At 34.4% G+C, this 6,636-nt stretch overlaps 1 pseudogene; it reads left to right on the top strand.

Moving 5' to 3' along the window:
• Window positions 1-1,075: 1,075 nt before the first annotated feature.
• Window positions 1,076-3,486, top strand: LOC120186945 (annotated as a pseudogene).
• Window positions 3,487-6,636: the final 3,150 nt, after the last annotated feature.

Here is a 6,636-nt window from a genome sequence, read left to right as displayed (position 1 = left end):
TTGTTTTCTCCTTTTTATCTAGAGAGAATTATCATTGTTTTCTCCTTGGTAGATCGAGAGAGGTTGTAATTCTTATTTTCTCATAGTGAAATTCTTCTACCGTTGCCCGTGGTTTTTACCCTAAATATTTTAGGGGTTTTCCACGTAAATTTTGTGTCTCTTTTATCTTCATTTTTATTTTCTCAAATTATCAGTTGCGATTTTGCTCTATCCGATAGCCGTCTTTCGCAACATCAGAGTCGTCTCAGATAATTTTGAGGCCTTAAGCGAAATTAATAGGTCTTATAGAATAAAAATACATTCTATTAGTTCATATAATTAATTTAATATTACATTAATAAATCTCAGAAAAATGATTAAATTAGGAGTCTAAATTATAAATCTAAAAAGTGAGACTGAAAAATTAGGGATCTCAAATATAAAGGTAAAAAATGAGATTAAAAAAATTTAGAAATCTAAATTATAAAAATAAAAAGTGTGATTGAAAACATTAAGTGTCTCAATTGTAAATATAAAAAATGAAAAAGTTGGATTGGGAGGATTGTCCGAGCTTCTATAGTACATGATCTGGATCAGTCGATTAATAAATCAAATACCAATGATTAATTAAAAAAAGATGAAATATATATTAATATTATTATTTAACGATTCTTTTGATCGATGATACAAACTGAATAACAACGTTACTTTATTATATGTTATTGGTTATTTATGGTATAAGATTTTAATAATATTGTCAATGTTATAAGATTTTATAGAGGTGGACTTTTTATTTTATTAATTAAAATTAATAAAATAATTTGAAATGGCATATCGATAAATTATTAGACAGGAAACGCCTAATTAAATCAGATTTAGTTCTAATTGTTTCCTGTTTTAAATAAAGTTTTAATAGGATTAAAACTCGAATATCCCCTGGGCAATAGACAATTAATTGCCAAAGAGATTGCCGAATAAGTCCGACTCTTTTTCATTTAATTTGAAATAAATAAACCGGCTCTTGGTCAGACACATCTGGGAAGCACGAATAGAAGAATGGGAAGCACGAATAGAAGAACTCATCTCCACTGCCCGCTTCTAGTTTTCGTCGTCTTTCGATCCAAAATCAGATAAAAAGATCTGTTCTATCATCTGTTTACGATCAGATCATCAACAATCAAATCAGGATCCCCGCGAAAATGAACGACTCAGATGTGTCCAAGCAGATCCAGCAGATGGTGAGTTTCATCCGCCAAGAAGCGGAGGAGAAAGCTCACGAGATCTCCGTGTCAGCTGAAGAGGTATTTCAATTTTCATTGATTTTCCCACTATCTCCACCTCTGGCTTATAATTATTGTTTTTGGAAATTTTGCTGAATTGACGGTTAATCCATATGTATTTTAGGAATTCAACATTGAGAAGCTCCAGTTAGTGGAGGCAGAGAAGAAGAAGATCAGGCAAGAGTACGAGAAGAAGGAGAAGCAAGTCGAAGTTCGAAAGAAGATGTAAGCTGATTTCTCTAAAATAAAAAAGTAAATTAACTTACCCTTATTCTCGTAACGCGGTAAGATAGTAGGGTGACTAACGTCAGGTTGAGAGCATGTTCCATCTTCAAATTATGAAATGTCCTTTGTGAGACTCGATCCCACGACCCCAAGTTAAGAGCCTTGTGTTCTACCAATTGATTTTTCTAAAATATTCTACTTAATCTTAGGGTAATAGGATCGAGTCACGGAAGATATTTCATAATTCAGAGGTTTCCCTATTATTCTACCTCCCTTTACTTATTACATATGGAAATAAGGGTCAGATAATTTATATTCTACTTATTTTTTACTTTTTTCTGCAGTAAATTTCATTAGTCAGTTAAATTTGCTCTATCATACTGGATCTGTATAGTTAAATTGCTTTATCACACTGGATTTGTATAGTTTATCACACTAGTTTGATTAGAACCTGAAACTAGGATGAATATTCGATCAAGTTGAATAAAAAAATTGAGTTATTTGAGATGATTAGTCCTATTTTTAAAATTAAACTTTATTTGAATTTTTTTCAATTTGAGTCGAGTTTACGAGTTTCTGTTTAAATTTAATTTTAAATTTTTCTAATATTATGATACTATTTGATTTTAATTTGAAATTATTTTTTATAACCATATACAATACGTATATATAATTCTTCATATTTTTTTCAAACTTAAAAATCATTCCACTAATTACTAAAATTTCGAGTTATTCAAGTTGTATTTTATAACTCAATTGAGAACTTGAAATTTTGTTAGAGTTGAGTCGAGTTTATAAAAAAACAACTCAAAGTCAATTTAAATCAAATATTTTCGAATTGAATCAAGTAAAAAAAATCAGTTTTTCTAATCGAGTTTTGTTCACATGTACCTGAAACCATAATGTGACGGGTGAAGCTAGAAAATTGAAGAAGTTTGACCGTCAGGATGATAATAAAAGATGAAGGAAAGTGAGTTTAGTCTGTTTTGATGTAGAATTAGCACTTCTAGTATAATTAATATAGACATTCTTTTATGAATAAGAGTATGCGTTATTTTTTTTTTTTTTTTTGAAAGAGGGTACTTTGATTAAGAATATCAAGATACACTATCCCCAAGGAGTACTCGATGCAGCTTAATGCATCTAGGATCAAGGTCCTTCAAGCACAAGATGATGTGGTTAATGAAATGAAAGAATCGGCATCCAAGGAACTTCTGAATGTGAGCCGTGATCACCATGTGTACAAAAATCTTTTGAAAGATGTCATTGTTCAGGTCTGTGAATGTCAAGATCATTAAATCATTTTTTGCAAATATTGAAAATTGCAACATTGGATAAGAGTTTTGAATCGAACGATATTTATCTACTCTCGAATATTGAAAGTTTTGCTGTATATTCCAGAGTTGGTCAGACTGAAAGAACCTGCTGTCCTACTGCGATGTCGCAAAGATGATGTGCACTTGGTGGTGTCTGATTCAGCAAAAGAGGACTATGCTTCTAAAGTTAATGTTGATCCACCGGAAATATTCATCGACGATGTCCATCTTCCCCCTGCACCTTCTCACCATGGTGCGCATGGCCCTTTCTGGTATATATTATTAATTCTACGAAAATGCAAGATTACATGTTACCAGTTATGCAAATGATTTGGCAGGACTCGTTATTTTTTGGACCAACATTCCTCCTTATAGTTTACAACTGGGGAGGGTTGTGATGTTGGTTTGAGGTTGTAATTAACTGTTCCCTAGTATGGTTCTACTAGTTGTTTGAAATAATGGCAAAACGGTTTTGCCGTTTTATGATCCGAGCAACATCCCCTTGATGTACCCCTTCTGCCTTCCTCTACCTTAAAAATGAAAAAGAAAAATGATGATACTGACCCTTTTTTTTCTTGTTTTGCAGCTCTGGAGGTGTTGTCCTGGCATCTCGAGATGGAAAGATTGTTTGTGAGAACACTTTGGATGCGCGGTTGGATGTTGCATTCAATAAAAGCAAATATTGAAAATTGCAACATTGGATAGAGTTTTGAATCGAACGATATTTATCTACTCTGAATATTGAAAGTTTTGCTGTTATTCCAGAGTTTGGTCAGACTGAAAGAACCTGCTGTCCTACTGCGATGTCGCAAAGATGATGTGCACTTGGTGGTGTCTGTATGGATTCAGCAAAAGAGGAATATGCTTCTAAAGTTAATGTTGATCCACGGAAATATTCATCGACGATGTCCATCTTCCCCTGCACCTTCTCACCATGGTGCGCATGGCCCTTTCTGGTATATATTATTAATTCTACGAAAATGCAAGATTACATGTTACCAGTATGCAAATGATTTGGCAGGACTCGTTATTCTTTGGACCAACATTCCTCCTTATAGTTTACAACTGGGGAGGGTTGTGATGTTGGTTGAGGTTGTAATTAACTGTTCCCTAGTATGGTTCTACTAGTTGTTTGAAATAATGGCAAAACGGTTTTGCCGTTTTATGATCCGAGCAACATCCCCTTGATGTACCCCTTCTGCCATCCTCTACCTTAAAAATGAAAAAGAAAAAATGATGATACTGACCCTTTTTTTCTTGTTTTGCAGCTCTGGAGGTGTTGTCCTGGGCATCTCGAGATGGAAAGATTGTTTGTGAGAACTTTGGATGCGCGGTTGGATGTTGCATTCAATAAAAAGCTTCCAGAGGTGCGTTGGTAGCTTTTTCAGATGCATGTAGCTTAGTTTTTACCTTGTTATGGATAATTACAAATAAGGACGACGCGTGATTTTATTTTAGGATAAAATTATAAAATTTTAGGAGGATGAAAACATATTATTAATAAAATATACAAAAAAAAACTAAATTATATGAGAATTTAGAATTTTCAGACGGCTGCCCTCGTCAGCCCCCTCGGTTCATCCTTGATTACACATCTAATTCTACAAGAGGAGTTAGAAGAAGCAAATCAATAGTACTTGGGCGTTAGATTGCATGGTTGTCTGTATGCCTTCCTACATTCTTCCTTCTCAACTTTGCTTATTTTGGTATCATTGCAGATACGCAAGTGGCTCTTTGGTCAGGTTGGTGCTTGAAGGGTACGACCGTATCATTTTCTGTGCCGCTTGGGTCTTCAACTGCAGAGGTGGAATAGCGTCGAAATCGTTTGTTCGAGTAGTTGTCGTATTAGATCAAATTAAATCAAATTTTTTAATTTTTGTTATTCGATTTCGATTCCATTAGTAAAGAACCGTATAATACGATTCAGTTTACTTTTTATTAAAATATTGAACATAACATTTAATTATCGATACAAAGTTAATAATAAATTAATTTTATTTGATAATTTTAATCAATCACATATTTTAGTTTGAATGAAGAAAATACATTTTAATGTTAATACTATTAAGAGTTTAAAACTATCATAGTGATCTTATTTAAAAAGAATTTTTTTTTTAAAATGATCCATGAAATTTTGATTTATAAATAATGAAGTTTTGGACTTTAAAATTTCATGGTTAAATACAAGGGATAAATATAAAAAATTATAATTAATTTCTTTAAATATTGAATGTTATGTATGAACTTAAATTTTATGTTATTTTATATATAATTTTAATTTTTTTTGGATAAGTAAAATTTCATTCATCCAAAAAGGAAGGCACCAATTGCTGCTACAAAACAGAAACTCAAAGACATTACACCAATCCCCAATCTATACACAGATCCCTATTTACAACATCAATTCTATTCATATGAGTTCTATGCAATTTGATTCTAACATATTCTTTAATACAACTAACAACAGCTCCAACCAAACGATGAGAACCTCCAAATGTCTGTGATTCCGTTCCTCCCATATGTAGTAGATGAATCTAGTCCAAGCAACTTGAGAATATGCACTAGCAGAGATTTACCCTTAAGGTTAAGTAACAGCCACTGGAGAGAACCATTCCAGTCGAGAGGTGCCTGAGAAAGGCCGTAGAAGAGAAGAATAGCAGTCCAGATTCCTTTGTATATGCACAGTCAGGAAAAAGGTGGTCGCGAGATTCAAGACCAGAGCTACACAGACCATAACCTCCATCCATTACTACACCAAATCTAGAGAGCATGTCTTTTGTGGGCAATCTGTTCAAGATTGTCATCCAAGAGATCATAGAGAACTTTGGGATATGGCCAGGAAATCACACCAGGTGGTGCCAACATACCTTCTCACACCTAATTCGAATGTTATCCCATATCCATCTAGCATTGATTTGGTCCCAGCTACTACTGGAGCCAAAATCCCTCCTAGCTTCACTCCTCATTTTGAACAACTTTGTTAGAATCCAACTGAAATGAGCCTTATATTCAGCATTCCAAAAACTACTGATCTAAGGAAGTAAGAATTCACCCAAGCGATCCAGAGAGAGCCCTCTCATGCTAGGATTTTCTTGATTAGCAATAAGCAGCAAGCCTTACTCCAATCAGCCAAACTCCTCAACCCAAGCCTCTATCAGATTTTAGGGAACATATTTGGCTCCAACTTACCCTAGATCCTCTAGCTGGGGAGTCACACCCTTTCTAGAAAAACCTCATAAATAATTTCTCAACATCTCTGATAACCCCTTTTGGCAGAACCAGCTGCCTGCTCCAATAACTGAAAACACTGAACAAGACATAATTGATGAGTTATAGCCTGCCACCAAACTCAACTTCTTATTGGACCATGTGCTGAGCTTCTCCTTAATCTTTGTCACCAAAGTAGAGCAATCTTTGCCAGTAAGCTTCCTAGTCACCAAAAGTACCCCAAGGTACTTTACAGGGAGTTGTCCAACTCTAAAACCTGTACCAGCCTAAATTTGTTCAAGAACAGACTCAGATAAACCATAAGCATAGATCTCAGTTTTCTGCACATTAAGCATCAGACCAGAAAGATCTAGAAGGCCTCCAAAGTGATCAAAACACCCATAACAGCATCCAAGAACCATGACAGAACACCAACAATTCATCAGCAAAGCAAATGTGGGTTAGGGAGATTCTCTTGCACTTGGGGTGGTATTTAAAAATACCATTCTTGGTAGAGACATCCAGTAAAGAAGAACAAACATTCATCACCAATAAAAAGAGGTAAGGGGATAAAGAGTACTCATGCCTGACCCCTCTAGCACTATTAAAATAACCAACTAGGCTTTCAT

Source organism: Hibiscus syriacus, unplaced genomic scaffold, assembly GCF_006381635.1.
Source record: "Hibiscus syriacus cultivar Baekdansim isolate YM2019G1 unplaced genomic scaffold, ASM638163v2 tig00113721_pilon, whole genome shotgun sequence".
Taxonomy (NCBI): Eukaryota; Viridiplantae; Streptophyta; class Magnoliopsida; order Malvales; family Malvaceae; genus Hibiscus; species Hibiscus syriacus.
This window is presented reverse-complemented; position numbering and strand designations above follow the sequence as displayed.